Source organism: Triticum dicoccoides, chromosome 4A, assembly GCF_002162155.2.
Source record: "Triticum dicoccoides isolate Atlit2015 ecotype Zavitan chromosome 4A, WEW_v2.0, whole genome shotgun sequence".
NCBI classification, from domain to species: Eukaryota; Viridiplantae; Streptophyta; class Magnoliopsida; order Poales; family Poaceae; genus Triticum; species Triticum dicoccoides.
Window position 1 is genome coordinate 13,114,878 of NC_041386.1, and position 17,703 is coordinate 13,132,580.

The 17,703-nt window shown below is 44.7% G+C and overlaps 1 non-coding gene across 1 annotated transcript; it reads left to right on the forward strand.

The window, feature by feature from the left end:
* The first annotated feature begins 10,430 nt into the window (after nucleotides 1-10,430).
* On the forward strand, nucleotides 10,431-10,503 carry TRNAI-GAU. The gene has a single exon. It is a non-coding gene; the product is annotated as a tRNA-Ile (tRNA).
* Nucleotides 10,504-17,703: the final 7,200 nt, after the last annotated feature.

Consider the following 17,703-nt stretch of genomic DNA (forward strand, 5'->3'; position numbering starts at 1 on the left):
AAATGATAAGAATGAAATACATGCACTCATCACCAAGAATAGTGAATGATCACATAAGATAGATAAGATATATCAAGCATGCATAAGTGTAGCTTATGATCAAACACATGATCATCAATGTCTCACGAGTAATGACATAGTATCTCAAGCACTCAGAAGCAAACAAAGTTCGAAAAACCACCAAATAAAGCAAGAGAGAAAAAAACAACACTCTCTCTCTCGAAGCCTATGATCTATACAATTTTCTCCCCCTTTGGCAACAAGTTATCAAAAAGTTCCTAGAAAATGCATAGTGCTAGGTCGACGCTCAGGCTTGATCTTCAGGTGGTGGTGGAGTCCGGAGCACTCCAAGGACGAAGCCTTCTATAGACGTGGTCGAAGTCGAGGCTGAAGTGGACGCTGGAGCTGGTGGAACTGAGGCTGTAGCTGGTGCAGACGTGGTGGCTCTGGGGTCAGCAACTGGCACTACAGACGACCTCGGACCTCCGGGCACTCTGGCAAAGGCATCAGTTGTAGTCTTGCCTCTCCTCTCCTGCATGTCATCCTGGAGCTGCTCCACTGCAGTCTGAATCTCTGTCACTTTGACATCCAAGTAATAGAACTTTTGTTCCATGATCCTCTCTAAGCTTGCCTGGTTCTGAGTTAGGGTAGCTAGTCCTTGCTCAATCCGCAGGGTGGATGCAATCAAGTAACCAAGCTGCTCTTGTTTGGTTTTCAAGAAATACTCAGATGCCTCCTCTTGAGTTGGCATCTTGGCAGCTTTCTCCTTCCTTGCCTTCTCCTTCTTTGCTTGTGCTTGTGCATATGATGGTTCATTCTCAGTCATGACAACTTGATTATCTTCAAAATCTGGACGGATGGGCAGGTGTTCCTTGTCCAATAAGTATATCCCCGTGCCCATCTTAGAGTTGATGAGCTCCTGAATCTGTGGGGCATATCCACAGCTCCTCTTCTGGTCTGCTGCTGTCCTCTTGATTGTTTCAATCATAAGGCTCATGACTTTGAATTTCTGTGGCACGTTAAAGATATGAAGCAAGTTGATCGCGTGGCCCCTGATCATCTTGTGATCTCCAGACTTGGGCAATAGGGTGTGCCTAAGAATCCAGTTGATGGTTGGCAGCCTTGACAGAAGATAATGCACAGACCCAAACTTGAAAGTATCAAGTGCCTCGTTTGGAATTTCCTTGTACATGTTGGACATAGAGTTGTGGTCCATCTTCTTCTTGGCATATACATCCAAGTCATCTTCCTGCTCTTCTGGGGCATTGATCAGCTGAGCCCATTCAGCAATTGTAGATTGGTACCTCGTACCTTCAGACATCCAAGTTATCCTACCATCTGGATAAAAATGGGCTGTGGAGTAGAACTGCATGATAAGCTCCTCATTCCACTTTGTGAGCTTCTGCCCAACAAAGTCCTCTACTCCACATGCCTTGAAGCTGTCCTGCACTCCAGGGTAGTGTTCCTCATTTTCCTTGATGTATTCCCAGTCGACCCATCTCATATCACATACAATTGGCTTCTTGTCCAACAAAACTGTCTCATAGAAATCTTGTTGTTCCTTGGTGTGAAACCTGTAATCCACAGCAGTTCTTCTCCTTGAAGCATACGGGTCTGCTTCTCTCCACTTCCTGAGCCCTGAATCTCTTCTGAGCTTCATGTCCTCAGCCACAGGATGAGCATCATTGTGGTCTGGGATCTTGGGCTTGAGTTTTCTGAGCACTTGACCTTCTTCTTCTTCAGCAATGTCAGGCACTGGGGCCTTGTTCTTCTCAGCAGCTGGGATGCTTCTTGTATTCCTCTTTTGCTTTGGCTTTGGAGCTGGCTTGGCCTTAGAAGCAGTTGACCCTGATCTTATGGCATCACCCATCAGCTTGGGTGCCTTAGGTGCTGGTGCAGCAACCTCTTCTTCTTCATCCTCATCTTCCATGATGGAAGCCTTTCCAAGCACTTTGGCTACGGTCTTCTTGACCCTTTCCTTTCTTTTCTTGCCTTCAGCAACAACTGGCTCTATGGGTGCAGGCTTTTCAGGAATCTGAGTTGAAACTCTGGCCTTTGGCATAGGCTGCCTACCTGCTGGCCTTTTGATCTTTAAGCCTGGCTTTGTGCCCTGTGCTGGCTCAACTCTCTTTGATGTGGCTTCCTCTTCCTCTGCCACATAATCTTCATCCTCAAAATCTGAAGTTCTCTTCTTCCTCTGTCTGGTGGCAGCTTTTGGCAGATTGCTAGGAGTACTTCTGCTGCCATCATCTGAAGAACTGGAGGGACTAGTGCCCTCACTCATCTGCACTTGCTCTTCTGACATGTTCTGGCTATCACTTTGGTCTGACATGATGAACAAGCTGACTGCTGACCCTGTGAATAGTTTATAGATGAGGTAGAATAGATGAGCATCACAAAATGCAGAGATTTTTGCAAAAGAATAGTTCAAAAACTTAGTTTAAGTTTCCCACTGAAAGCATCTCGGATCTACCGATTTCTAAACTCGGTGATACCGAAGCAGTTTTGGCACCTAAACTAGTGAACTCGGTCAGACCGAGTCACAGTTCGGTGGCACCGAGACTGCTAGGGTTTCACAGAGTTCCAAAATCGGTCACACCGATAAGTAATTCTCGGTCAGACCGAGTCTCACTTGTGCAATGGCATAAGCCAAATCGGTGGGACCGAGTTTTTCAACTCGGTGGGTCCGAGATGGTTTCGGCGGAAACCTAACCTAAAATTTTCGAATCAAACCTAATCTACGAACGCATTGACTGGATAGGAGTGTTTCAATCGTGGCAAGAATCATGATGATCACAATGTGCTAAGAATCGGATTGGGGAATAGCACAAAGATCGAGTCCATACCCTAGTTTGGCGGAGACTCGCTACGGCGGCAACGGCGGGGTAGAATTCCGTTGACGGTGATGGAGACCAGCGACTGGAGGCGGCTGGCGGCGAGGAGACAATCCGGAGACCAAGTTGGCAGAGCAGGCTATCGCGCGGGCGAAGGGGTTCGGAGAAATTTCCAAATTTTTGCCCGTGACTATATATAGCCCGACCCTGTCGGTGTGATCGAGTGGAACAACTCGGTGGCACCGAGATGCAAAACTGTATACAGTTATTGCAACTCGGTGTGACCGAATGGTTCAAATCGGTTGCACCGAGATCGAAAACATAGATCAACTTAATGATCTCGGTAGGACCAAAAGTAGGGTATCGGTCAGACCGAGAATCATAAAGAGGTTTTGGAAGTTTAAGTCTATGACGAATCGGGGACTCCGAGCGCTCCTCACACAGAGTGGTTCGAATCTGACTTGATCAAATTTTGTGATGTAGCATGAATAGAGTTTGAGACGAGAAAAGCATAGATAGCTAGAGGAGGTTCTTAGGCATTCTTGTCCATCCACTTGGCAAAAGGAAATAAAACCAAACAATCAAAACAACAAGTGGATGTCCTCGAATGAGTAAAATATGCAACCATCATGCTCACACAATAAGATGGCAAATGAAATATGTGACAAGGCATGCACAACCAATTCTAGCATCTACCAAGCAATTTGCGATGACAAGGTCATTTATATATGAGTATATTGACTTAGGAGTCAAGTGAGAACACTTGATCATAGGTCATACTCATCGTTTAAGCTCAAGTGGGGTTACCACTTTTACATAAAGCATAGTTGTGTTCACATCTTTAGAGTTGCTTTAGCTCAAGTCTTAGAGTAAAGCTCCCCCTAGATGTGATATCCCCCCTTAGAGGGATGAACTAACCTCGGGTTTTGTCGATGATGACTTCATATAGATGTTGAAGATGTGGATGCTCAATGTTGATGTAGATCACTTGGAGCTATCCCTTTGAGTGAATTGCACTTTCAATACCTACATGGTTAGTCCCGCAAGGAACAAACAAGGATATCCATAGACATAGAGTGATGCACACACAAGATGATGTCCATGAAAACTTTTAGGTTACCTTGTCCCTTGTCTTACCAACAAGAGGGTTTGTGACTCCTTGAACTAGTGCAAGATGTGGAAGTTGATTGCACTTGTTCTTGCCAAAATGATAAGAGTGAAGTATGTTGGCGGAGTCACCCTCAAGAACTCTCTAGTTCTTCTTCTTTTGGATCCACACCATCTTGATGGGAATCCTTGGAGTTGTAGTCGTACTTGATGAAGTGGAACTTGAAGTAGTCTTGGGAATCCACTTGACTAAGGTCTTAGGAGCTTCTTCAAATGCATCAATTTCCTCTTGAAGCTTGTCCTTGCCTTTTTGCTTGTAGTCTTGTGGTGGAAGATCATCTTGAGCTTGTGTCCCCTTGAAAGAAGTATCATACTTTTCTTGTTGAGGAACAAACTTTGTCTTGGGGTATTGATCTTCTTCCCACTCAACTCCATTGACATTGAACTTTCGTTCAAAACCAACACCTTGATTCTTCCGGTGCATTCCTTGCTTGCGCACAATTTTCTCGAATTGCTTACTCCCGGCAAGGCTTTTGTACACTCCTTTCTCTATAATTCCCTTCAATAAGCTATTTTCTTGCTCAAGTGTAACTTGGCTAAGAGAATCATTAGTGGAATCAAGAGAACTACTAGAAGCAACAATATTGGATTTAGCATGATCATTGTTACTGCTAGAGGAAGAATCTTTCTTGTTCTTGTTACTAGACTTGACTTGAGGCATGTAAGTGAATAAGAGTAAACGCTTGGCAATGTAAGGAGAATTTTTCTTGCGGAGATCATCATTGATTGCTTTTAAGAACTCATGCTCTTGCTCAAGATTGAGCTTTTCAAAGCGTAATTTCTCATGAGCTCTTAAAAGTTCTCGATGATCTTCAAAGATAGTTTCATGAGCTAACTTAAGAGTGTTTAGTTCTTTAGTTAGAGCCTCAATCTTCTCCTTATCATTGTCGTTCGTTTTATCTTGATTAGCATGATTAATTGATGTTTCATCATAGTATTCATCACTAGAGTTGTCAACAAGCAAATCATCACCTAACAAGTCATCTTCATCACTATTGAAATCAACATACTCGGGGTGTGTTACCTTAGGACCTTTGGTCATGAAGCATCTTCCAATTCCTTCATTTGGTGAGTCAATGATGTCATAGGAGTTGGTTGACACAAGTGCTAGACCGGCAACACCTTCATCTTGAGTATCTTCGGAGTCGGAGTGATAACTTCTCTCGGAGTGGCTGTCGGAGTCGGAGCCGGATACCCATTCACCAACATGAGCTTGATGTCTTCGTTTTGTGTAGCTCCTTGATGATTTTTCCTTCCTTTCCGAATCCTTGCTTCTCCGTGAGTATCTTCGTTCATAACGATCATCTCTACTCCTTCTCTCTCTTGGTGGTGATTCTTTGCTTCTTCTTTTTGGAGAATCTTCTCTTCTCTTGTAGGGAGCCGTACACTCATTGGAATAGTGTCCGGGTCTTCCACAACTGTAGCAGTTTCGCTCTCGACTAGAAGATCTTTTGTCATTGTAGGACCTTGACTTGAAGCTTCTATCTTTGCTTCTACTCTTGTAGAACTTGTTGAAGTTCTTCACCATTAAGCTCAATTCTCCATTGAAGTTTTGTTTCTCACTTGATGATGTAGGGACTTCACATGAGGCTTTGTAGGCACCACTTGATTTGTTGTGAAGTTCCTCTTTATCCTTAAGTGACATCTCATGAGCAACTATTCTTCCAATCACCTCCGTTGGCTTGAGATCTTTGTAATTGGGCATCATTTGGATCAATGTGCACACGGTATCATATTTTCTATCCAAGGCTCTTAGAATTTTCTTGATGATGAATCTATCGGTCATCTCTTCACTTCCTAAGCCGGCAATCTCATTTGTGATGAGAGCAAGCCTAGAGTACATTTCAGCGACACATTCACCATCCTTCATTTTGAACTTGTCAAGTTGACTTTGAAGCACATCCAACTTGGATTCCTTGACGGAGTCGGTACCTTCGTGCATATCAATCAAAGTGTCCCAAATTTCCTTTGCATTCTCAAGACGGCTGATTTTGTTGAATTCTTCGGGGCACAATCCATTGAAGAGAATATCACAAGCTTGAGCATTGTATTGCAACATCTTCAACTCATCCGCGGTAGCTTCACGGTTTGGTTCTTTCCCATCAAAGAAGTCACCTTGCAAACCAACACACACAATAGCCCAAACGGCGGGGTTATGTCCAAGAATATGCATTTTCATTTTATGCTTCCAACTAGCAAAATTAGTACCATCAAAGTAAGGACCTCTACGGTGATAATTTCCCTCGCTAGACGCCACACTCTTCTAGGTTGTGAAACCAAGGCTATGACCACCAAAAGCTATGGAGATCAAAGCAAATGGAGACCAAAGCTCTGATACCACTTGTAGGATCGAAAGTATGTCTAGAGGGGGGCTGATTAGACTACTTGACCAAATAAAAACTTAACCTTTTCCCAATTTTAGTTCTTGGCAGATTTTAGCTATTGTAGGACAAGTCAAGCAATCATCACACAATTCAAGCAAGCATGTAAAGAGTATATTGGCAGCGGAAAGTAAAGCATGCAACTTGCAAGAATGTAAAGGGAAGGGTTTGGAGAATTCAAACGCAATTGGAGACACGGATGTTTTTCCCGTGGTTCGGATAGGTGGTGCTATCCTACATCCACGTTGATGGAGACTTCAACCCATGAAGGGTAACGGTTGCGCGAGTCCACGGAGGGCTCCACCCACAAAGGGTAACGGTTGCGCGAGTCCACGGAGGGCTCCATCCACGAAGGGTAACGGTTGCGCGAGTCCACGGAGGGCTCCACCCACGAAGGGTCCACGAAGAAGCAACCACCCACAAAGGGTCCACGAAGAAGCAACCACCCACAAAGGGTCCACGAAGTAGCAACCTTGTCTATCCCACCATGGCCATCGCCCACGAAGGACTTGCCTCACTAGCGGTAGATCTTCATGAAGTAGGCGATCTCCTTGCCCTTACAAACTCCTTGGTTCAACTCCACAATCTTGTCGGAGGCTCCCAAGTGACACCTAGCCAATCTAGGAGACACCACTCTCCAAGAAGTAACAAATGGTGTGTAGGTAATGAACTCCTTGCTCTTGTGCTTCAAATGATAGTCTCCCCAACACTCAACTCTCTCTCATAGGATTTGGATCTGGTGGAAAGAAGATTTGAGTGGAAAGCAACTTGGGGAAGGCTAGAGATCAAGACTCATATGGTAGGAATGGAATATCTTGGTCTCAACACATGAGTAGGTGGTTCTCTCTCAGAACATATGAGTTGGAATTGTGTATGTGTTCTGATGGTTCTCTCCACGAATGAAGAGGAGGTGGAGGGGTATATATAGCCTCCACACAAAATCCAACCGTTACACACATTTTTCCAATCTCGGTGGGACCGAATCAACAAACTCGGTCGGACCGAAAAGGTAAACCTAGTGACCGTTAGAGATTTTCGGTGGGACTGACATGCAACTCGGTAGGACCGATATGGTTAGGGTTTGGGCATAACGTAATCTCGGTGAGACCGATTACACAAACTCGGTGAGACCGATTTTGGTAATTAGCTAACCAGAGAGTTGGTCAGGCAAACTCGGTGGGACCGATTTGCTCTTTCGGTGAGACCGAAAAGTTACAAAAAGGAAACACTGAATTTACATTGCAATCTCGGTGGGACCGATTCGCTCTTTCGGTGAGACCGAAAAGTTACGAAAGGGAAACAGAGAGTTTGCAATCCCATCTCGGTGAGACCGAGATCCCTATCGGTAGAACCGAATTGCTAGGGTTTGGCAGTGGCCTATGACAAGTGAAACTCGGTGGCGCCGGATAGAAAAACTTGGTAGGACCGAGTTTGGCTTAGGGTTTAGGTCATATGTGGATATGGGAAAGTAGTTGAGGGTTTTGGAGCATATCACTAAGCACATGTAGCAAGAGGCTCATTAAGCAACACCTCATCCCTCCTTGATAGTATTGGCTTTTCCTAAAGACTCAATGTGATCTTGGATCACTAAAATATAAAATGAAGAGTCTTGAGCTTTTGAGCTTGAGCCAATCCTTTGTCCTTAGCATTTTGAGGGTTCCACTTTCACATCCATGCCATGCCAATCATTGAGCTTTCCTGAAATAGTCATCTTGGAATAGCATTAGCTCAATGAGCTATATGTTGTTATGAATTACCAAAACCACCTAGGGATAGTTGCACTTTCACAAGCCCAAGACGGAGTCGGGCCTGGTGCCGGTGAAGACAGAGCCGGGCCTCCCCGAGGTGAAGACGGAGCACGGCGCCGACGTCGAGCTCTACGACGACGCGGCCCTAGAATGGGCGCGTGCGGACTCCCTGAAGATGGCGAGGAAGCGCCAGTGCGCCGCCCTGCGGTGATTCACGCAGCGCCGCCGGGGCCGCGACGAGGGAGGAATCGTCGTCATCGAGGACAGCGACGACGACGCCACGCCGCCGCCACCAGCCCGCATAGGCGATGCCGGTCAGGGGTCCACCAGGGACGGCCGTGTCAAGGAGGAGAAGCCGGACGACGACGACGACGACTACTCGGCTTTTAGCCAGTTTTTTTTAATTATATATGTAATAAAAACCCGCTTTTTAAATGTAATATATGCCGAACTTCGCCGAACTTTGAACTTTGCAACATATTTAATTTTTTTTGACCGCGCCTAGGGACGGCCCTGGGACCGGCGGCTGGGGACCAACTCGGCCCCAGGCCGAGTTTTTGCGCCGGCTCACCCCCAGGGGGCGATTTTAGGCGCCCCCTGGGGGGCCAACGGTTGGAGATGCTCTTAGGAATTTTTTTAAATGGTGGGGTTAGAGCAACTCTAGCAGACCCTGCATCCCGCCGGCCCACAAAACGCGTTTGCAGTTCGCGCAAAACCGCTTTTATGGGACGACGCGGACGGCCATAGATGCAGACCCCGCATAACGGACCCGTAAAAAGGATATTCACGGAACATGTTTTTTTACGGGTCGGTTTTGCGGGATCTGATCTGGCACAGCTCGTCCCGACCAGAAAAATCTAAATTTGCACCTTAATTTGATCCAACATAATGCATTTCTTTGCTTTTTCAATAATATTGAATAGATAAGACATCACCAAATGTTTGCTAGAATAGCAAGACCAAAGAAAACAAGAAACACAAGTATGTATTTTAGAATATTTCCAACTTCCATAACTGTTCCCACTAGTTGGACTAATATCCTCTCCATGCATTCATTGTTGATCTGCGGATTCTTGATTTTGCATTCTTCTTTCTTCATCCTTGGTTCAAAAGAAGTAGACGTCGCTTCCCTCTAGTTTCCCATGCAGCCGCATCATTGCCTTCGATTCTTCTAAGGAGTGCGTCAACGTCTATTATGTTTCTTTCTATCAACAAATCAATGTATTCGCCTTTCCAAAACCAAAATGAGCATCCATCTTCCTACACACATGAGTGAGCATGTTCAAAATGAGCTATCGCAATTGAACCAAATAATGAGCTATCAAAATGAGCTACCACAAGTGCACGTACCCCGTCGTTTTCGCATTTGAAGAACACCCATCCGGGGTGCTTCGGCGTGCCCGAAGTGAGCCGCAACACTTTCCGTGTGCAGTCGTCGCACTCTATGAGCGGCATCGGCAAGCCACAAAGACGTTGCGCGAGCGCCGAGCCCGGTGGACGGCCGGACGAATCCATGCCCGCAAACCTTCCGTGGCGGCGGGCGGACGAAGCAGTATCTGCATGCGGCGATGCGCCTTTGCCTGGGCTGCGGGAGAGGCTCCCCGACCACTACATCGCTTGGGGCAACAACCGGCGGCCGGAAAAGCCAAATCCGACGGCTCGCGATGAAGTGCCGCAGATCTGCAAAATCCGGCGGCCCGCTGACGCAGGGGGGAAGGGAGGGGAGGCCTCGTGCCCGTGGCGGCCTTTCGGCGTGCTCCTGCCGGCTGCTTTCGTCGGAATCTTGGGCGGCGGTCGGCGGCGGCGCGAGGGAGGAGAGGAGGGGTGGTTGGTGGAAGAAAGCGCGGGATGAAATGCCCTCCCCCCCCCCACCAACCGCTTCTGCTTATATGCAAGGCACCGCAGCCGCGAGGGGGAAACCCGCGTTTTCCCGAGTTGGGCTCGGGATTTTGTCGCGCCCCCTAAAATTTTTTGCGGGCCAGGGCGAGATGCGAGGTCTAATTGGGCTGGTTTTTCCGCCCCAACCCGCATTTTGACAGTTATTTTACGAGTCGGGACGGGATGCGGGGTCTGCTAGAGTTGCTCTTAGGACTTGGGAATGAGGTTTCGGCGAGGTCGTGAGGAGAGTGGGAGACGCGCCGATCCGACCGTCCAGTTTTATCCGGCGGATCAGATCATCAGATGGTTAGCGACAGAAATTTTGTTAATTATTAGGAGTATTATAAATAAGGTTCGTCATCATTTTCTCTAAACCTTTGATTATTAATTTTTATTTGCTCAAGAACACGCTTATGTGTTGAGGTCCCGTAGCTCAGTTGGTTAGAGTTTCCGTCCGATGTACGGAAGGTCATGGGTTCAAGCCCCATGGGACCAATTTTTGGTTTTGGTTTCGAATTTAATTACTATTAGTTTTTGAAGTATTCTTACATTATTTTTGGGGGGGGGGCACTTTTTTTTGTGTCAGCTGAAAATAAGTTTTGAATTTTTCATGAAAGACATCGGAACTAAAATAAATAAATAATGAAGTTTCCGTCTGATACACGGTAGGTCATGGGTTCAAGCCCCATCGGGACCAGTTTTTTATTATATTCTTCATAATTATTTAGGGGCACAAATATACTTTTGGAAACGTTAAAAATCATGAAGTTTAGTTTGCGAGCACAATATTTTTTTCAGTATTCTTCATATTTTTTTTAGGGTGACAATGTATTTTTGAAAATGATGACAAACATGAAGTTTTTCATGGCCGATTTATATTGGCACTTTTTTTTGTGTCGGCTGAAAATAAGTTTTGAATTTTTCATGAAAGACATCGGAACTAAAATAAATAAATCATGAAGTTTCCGTCTGATACACGGAAGGCCATGGGTTCAAGCCCCATCGGGACCAGTTTTTTATTATATTCTTCATAATTATTTAGGGGCACAAATATACTTTTGGAAACATTAAAAATCATGAAGTTTAGTTTGCAAGCACAATATTTTTTTCAGTATTCTTCATAATTTTTTAGGGGGACAATGTATTTTTGAAAATGATAACAAACATGAAGTTTTTCATGGCCGATTTATATTGGCGCGATGATGTCAAATTTAGTTTGCAAGCATGACAATTTTCTGGCCAATCTTATGCCAACCTCCTCACTGTAAGTCGCAACGAAATATTCTTCAAACCCTCTAAGTGAGCTCTAGTTTTACGCTGCAATTTTTGTAGTTTGATGAACTTCAAATTGAGAAAATGGGTCAATGTTAAAAAAAATGCGACAATTTTCTGGCCAATCTTCTACTAACCTCCTCACTGTAAGTCGCAACGAAATATTCTTCAAACCCTCTAAATGAGCTCCAGATTTACGTTGCAATTTCTGTAGTTTGATGAACTTTGAATTGAGAAAATGGGTCAATGTTAATCTTTTTGCACTGAAATGTGTCAATCTAATAATGATCACACATTACCATTTTCCTTTTTTTTCATATCTCTCCATTGCTGGATTTCTGGCGCAATGCGTGAGGTATCTTCTAGTATCATCAGATGGTTAGTGACAAAAAAAGTTAATTTAAATTAAAGTTCGCCATCATTTTCTTTAAAACTTTGGTTTTAATTTATATTAATTTGATAATACGACTATGTGTCAAGGTCCCATAGCCTAGCTTGTTAGAGTATCGTGTTCAAAAAAAAGTTGGTTAGAGTATCCGTTTGATATGTGGAAGGTCACGGGTTCAATCCCCATCGTACCAATTTTTTGTTTAAAATTTAATTGAGATTAAAGCCCATTGGGACCCATTTTTTTAATTTTAATTTAATTTTGATTAATTTTTTTTAGATACTCAAGTCTATGTGAGACCATAATATTTTTACTCTACATGGTAAAAATAAGTTTTATGATTTTTCATGATAGAAAAAATGATGTGAAAAACCATAGAAAAACACGGTATATTGTTAGATTTACTAAGCTCGTAGACTACAACATTTTGATGACGACTAATTTGTTGTCTTGATAGAGATCCGATGGTGCGCTTTAAAGTAGAGCTTGCACTATTTCTCTCGTGATTCTCTCCTCTGCTAGCAGTGGGGAATGGCAAGTGTGTTATGCACTTTTTCGATTTTTGTGAATCTAACTCAATCCCCATAGGGATAGTTGATTTATTTTAAAATTTATTGCGATCAAAGCCCATGGGGACACATTTTTATTTTAATTTAATTGTGATTAATGTTTTTTAGTTTTTTCAAGTCTCTGTGAGACCATAATATTTTTACTCTACAGGCCAAATATAGTTTTTTTTTACACGATACCAAAAATGATGTAAAAATCCATGGGAAAACACATATTTTTTAGATTCAAGCTCATGGATTACAACATATTCATGATGACTAATTTTTTATCTTGATAGAGATCCGATGATTCGCTTTAAAGTAGAGTTTGCATTATTTCTCTCATGATTCTCTCCTCTGCTAACAGTGGTGATTGGGAAGTGTGTTATACATATTTTAGATTCTCATGAATCTAACTCAATCCGCATCGGGACCTATTTTTTTGTTTTAAATTTAATTCATATTAAAGCCCACCTGGACCTAGATTTTTATTTTTGTTTAATTGCGATTAATGTTTTCAGATTCTCAAGTCTCTACGAGACCATAACATTTTCACTCTACAGGCTAAAAGTAGTTTTTTTTTCACGACAGCAAAAATGATGTAAGAAACATGGAAAACACAATATTTTTAGATTTATGCTCATTTGTTATCTTACAGAGATCTGATGGTGCGCTTTAAAGTAGAGTTTGCTTATTTCTCTCGTGATTTTCTCCTCCGCTAACAGTGGTGATTTGCAAGGACTTGCAAGTGTGTTATACACATTTTAGATTCTCGTGACTCAAACTCATTCCCCATCGGGACCAAGTTTTTATTTTTAATTTAGTTGTGATTAAAGCCCATCGGGACCCATTTTTTATTTTAGTTTAATTGTGATTAATGTTTTTTAGATTCTCAAGCCTCTGTGACCATAATACTTTTACTCTGCAGGCCAAAATAAGGTTTTTGATTTATTTTTTCCAACAGCAAAAATGATGTAAAAACATGGGAAAACACGATGTATTTTTAGATTTAAGCTCATGGATTATAACATATTGATGCCAACTAATTTGTTATCTTGATAGAGATTCGATGTGCACTTTAAAGTAGAATTTGCATCATTTCTCTTATGATTCTGTCCTCCGCTGACGGTGGTGATTGGCAAGTGTGTTATACACATTTTAGATTCTCGTGAATCTTTTTTTTAGAGATAAAACCAAGTTTTATTCAGCAAAGACCACATAAAATGGGATACATCTTTCGTCATGGGGTTGGCCTAGCCAAATGTGTCGCCCCGGACCTAAGGAAAATGTATACTTGGCTAATCTATGTGCCTCAACATTAATGGCACGACCTTCAAATGTAAAACTACAACTCAAAGTAAAAGCTATACTATGAATCTCCGAGATGATTGCACCATTGGTTCCATCGTTTCTGTTGTTGATAGCTCCGTATGCTCCCTTAGAGCCTGATGCAACAACAAGGCTTTGGATGTTGAGATCCTGTGCCAATGCTAGCGCCTCCCTGCAGGCTATTGTTTCCAGAATTTCAGGGTCGTCAACTCCTGCAATCACGAGGGCTGAGTTTCTCAGATAAGCGCCCGTTTCATCACAGCAAACAGCTGCCACTGCGCCTCCTAGTCCCTTACGACAAGCAGCATCGAGATGAATCTTTGCATGGCCCGCTGGTGGTGCTTTTGGGCGTCGAGTATTTGCATTGGCCAAATGAGCAGCTTGCTGAGTCTGGTTAAGAGTAGGTGCAGCCAGCAGGTTCAGATCTTGAAGATACCTGTTGATGAAACCGCATTCCAAGAGGGAATGTCTCCATGAATCTGGGGCGCCGCAAATGCCGCATGCGCTGGAGTCTGACATGTGTCGATGCGCCCTAACGTCATTAGTTGGTATAGAGTGTTTAGATAACCTCCAAAGGAACATGCGAACCTTCCCCGGTACTTCTGTTTTTCATAGCCTTTTTCACTGCAATTCTTCTGTCGCCGTGTTGGAGGGCCCAACCCTGTTTTCCAACCACGCTTCGCGCCTCTGTCTTGTACTCGCTAGCATGGAGTGAATTGCAAAAAACATCAACACTTCAGGTAAGGTTTGCAGAAACCACACATTTACGGAATTGTGCCAAAAAGCACTACTTTTTTTCATAATTTTTTGCAAAAAACACTAGTCGCCGGCTTAGGCCGTTTTGAGCACGATTATGACAGGTGGGTCCCGTCAGAAGGAGTGACATGGCAAAAAAATAGTCAATTACATCCCGCTATAGTTTTATTTTGCAAAAGGACCCCTGAAGAAAAAGCAATCGGGTCCTCCAGTTCGGTGGTGGACGCCGGCGACGGGGCACAGGGAGGTCCGCGTGGTCTCGGACGGGCAAGAGGGCGTGGATCTAGCGGCGGTGTCGGTTAGGACGGCAAGGCAATGGAGCTCCGGCGGCGGCTTGAGCATCAGCGGCCATGGATGAGCTCAGGCTGATCCAGCTTGGGCATCGAGCAACCATGATTGAGCTCCGGTGCCGTCGGCTTGAGCATCAGGCACGCATCAGAGAGAGACGGGAGAGATTGGGGAAGGCACCGACCTCAGAGAGAGATGGGAGAGATAGGGGTGCCGACAGCAGACCTCACGGTCGAGGGACATGGACCACACCTCCATGCCCACCGTCAGTGGATTTGCCTCGTTGATGCGCAGCTCCGGCCAGAGCTCATCCATGGCCGCCGTTGTCGCGCCTCCTCTTCACGCCTACGCGGCCACCGTCGCGCGTCCTCTTCTCCTTGCCGGAGCCGATGCAGGTGAGCAACAAGGGGAGGCCGAGGCCGGGGAGTGGGAGGAAGGTGGGGGCGGGGGAATAGAGGAGGAGAAGGAGGAGGAGGGGCGTCGCGGAGCCGTCGTCCATGCCGAGCTCGCCGGCCGGGAGCTCGTGCACACGGCTGAGGAGATGACCTTATCCTCTTTTTTTTATTTGAAAGATGACCTTATCCTCTCAGGCTCTTTTTCAAATCAGTCCCTGTTATTCTGTCTTTTTGCGAACCGTTATGTTGTGCCACCTCACCCCTTCTGGCAGGACCCACCTGTCATAATCGTGCTCAGAATGGCCTAAGCCGACGACTAGTGATTTTTGCAAAAAATTATGAAAAAAATAGTGCTTTTTGGCACAATTCCGTAAATGTGTGGTTCCTACAAACCTAGCCTGAAATGTCGATATTTTTTGTAATTCACTCCACTAGCATGCGATATGCTGATTTGACGGAAAAGATGCCATTCTTCTCCTGGCTCTAGCTCCAAAAATCATCAACATTCATTGTGCACAAAGGGATACCCAAGATGACTTTAGCATCCATGTCCAGAAAGGTTGCTTGAACCCTCTCTCTGTCCCATGTAGCCGAGGTCATATCAATCAACTCTGAAACATAATTCAGTGGGTCGTTAAGCAAACAGCCATAAGGCCTCATCATCTCTGGTCGGGGCAACCAGTTGTCTTCCCATATTCTTGTGCTCGCTCCATTACCAATGCGATGGATCAAACCCTGTTGCAGGATGTCTCTACCTTCGAATATTGCTCTCCACACTTGGCTCGGGGTGCTGCCGAGGTGAGCATTTAAAATGGTTCCATTGGGATAGTAAATACCTTTGAGCAAGCAAGCGCACATGCTGTCAGGGTTCTGCAAGATGTGCCAAGCCTGTCTGGCAAGCATTGAGAGGTTAAAGAGCTTGAAATCTTTGAAGCCCAGACCCCCCCATTCCTTTTGGTTGAGTCATCTCCTTCCAAGAGACCCAATGAGATTTCATCTTTCCTTCTTTACTACCCCACAAGAACTTCCTAATAAGCTTGTTGAGATGTTCACACAAGCCTCGAGGAAGCTTAAAACATGACATTGAGTAGACTGGCACCGCCTGAGCTACTGATTTGACAAGTACCTCTTTACCTGTTGTCGACATGGTGGTCTCAATCCAGCCTTGGACTTTGCTCCACAGTCTATCTTTAAGATTCTTGAAGGAACCATTCTTGCTGTTACCTATATCAGACGGCATTCCAAGGTACTTTTCATTAAGGGTTTCGTTGGGTACATTTAACAGGATCTTTATTTCGTTCCGAATACTCTCCGGAACCCCCTTGCTGAAATAAATTGATGACTTCATATTGTTTATTCTCTGCCCCGAAGCTTGGCAATAATATTCCAGAACTTGGTTCACCTCAGTAGCACCTGCACTATTTGCCTTGAAGAACAGCAGGCTGTCATCAGCGAATAAGAGATGGTTAACTGGTGGAGCCAACGGTGCCACCTGTAACCCCTCCAAGTTGGATGACTCACTTCTCAATTTTAACAGGCACGACAGGCCCTCTGCTGTTATCAAGAACAAGTACGGGGATATTGGGTCCCCCTATCTGATTCCTCTGGATGGTTTAAAACCTTCAAGCTTCTTCCCATTAAACAACACAGAAAAATTAACTGTGGTAACAAGGCTCATGACAATACTTACCCAGTTTCCGGTGAAACCCAACTTTAGCATAATAGCCTTGAGGTAGTCCCACTCAACTCTATCGTAAGCCTTCATCATGTCTAGCTTTAAGGCGCAGGATTGGTGTTTCTTTGCTTTGTTCCTTTTCATAAAATGTAGACATTCATAGGCCATGATAATATTGTCAGTAATCAGCCTGCCGGGTACAAAGGCTGACTGTTCCTCTGAAATTATCTCTGAAGCAATCTTGTAAAGTACATTGCATAAGCTGATTGGCCGGAATTGGGACAAAAGTGTAGGATTTTTCACCTTTAGAATAAGAACCAAAGTAGTTTCGTTGATGCTCTCCGGTGACTCTTTCCCCTCAACAATTTTAAGGACTGCTTTGGTGACCTCATCTCTGCACACATCCCAGTGACGCTGAAAGAAGTGAGCTGGAAAGCCGTCGGGATCCGGTGCCTTTGTGGGGTACATTTGAAAAGGTGCGGTTTTGACCTCCCGGGCACTGTATGGAGCGTTTAAACTATCGTTCATCGCTGTCGTAACCTTCCGACACACTGTGTCTAGAACCCTGTCCATGTCATGAACCCCTTGAGATGTATACAAGTCTTTGTAGAAGTCTATGGTCATTGTTTCCATCTCATCCCGTGGTCAACTGCCCATCTAGCCGCTGGAGGGATTTCATCTGGTTCTTTCTCCTACGACGGCTGGCCCGAAGGTGAAAAAATAGGTATTTTTATCACCATGCATAAGCTATTCTATTCTGGCTCTCGGGCGCCACAATATCTCCTCCCGGTAAAAAAGTTCTACCAGGTTGTCCACAGTTTTTAATTCAGCCAATGAGGGACCCGATCTTCCTCGAGAGTCACACATCTCCTGTAGCTGAACCTGGAGCTCGCGAATCTGCATCCGAATATTGCCAAAGTGCACCCGATCCCAATGTGTCAGGTCGCCAGCCAGGTTTCTGAGTTTGTCCCCCACCTGTGCTACCGAATCACTCGGGGTTTTTGTCCATCCGGCATGCACAACATCCACCAGCGCTGGGTCGCT